General features: G+C 38.8%; 1 non-coding gene across 1 annotated transcript; it reads right to left on the reverse strand.

The window, feature by feature from the left end:
* Window positions 1–24: 24 nt before the first annotated feature.
* Window positions 25–132, reverse strand: LOC127747076 (small nucleolar RNA R71). Its single transcript, XR_008008879.1, has one exon. It is a non-coding gene; the product is annotated as a small nucleolar RNA R71 (small nucleolar RNA).
* Between the last annotated feature and the right edge of the window lie 285 nt (window positions 133–417).

Below are 417 nucleotides of genomic sequence, written 5' to 3' on the forward strand. Positions count from 1 at the left end.
TTCTTTCCACCTCAAAAATTGAGTAAGCTTAGAGTGGAAGTCCAAACCTTCAGACAGAAGGAAGGAGAATCCCTCTATGAAGCTTGGGAAAGATACAAACAATTAATCAGAAAGTGTCCTTCTGATATGCTTTCTGAATGGAGCATCATAGGTATTTTCTATGATGGTCTCTCTGAAATATCCAAGATGTCTTTGGATAGCTCTGCTGGAGGATCTCTTCATCTGAAGAAGACGCATACAGAAGCTCAAGAGCTGATTGAAATGGTTGCAAATAACCAATTCATGTACACTTCTGAAAGAAATCCTGTAAATCATGGAGTCTTTCAGAAGAAAGGAGTTCTTGAGGATGATACTCTGAATGCTATACTGGCTCAGAATAAGATCTTGACTCAGCAAGTTAATATGATCTCCCAGCAT

This window comes from Arachis duranensis, chromosome 4 (assembly GCF_000817695.3).
Source record: "Arachis duranensis cultivar V14167 chromosome 4, aradu.V14167.gnm2.J7QH, whole genome shotgun sequence".
Classification (NCBI taxonomy): Eukaryota; Viridiplantae; Streptophyta; class Magnoliopsida; order Fabales; family Fabaceae; genus Arachis; species Arachis duranensis.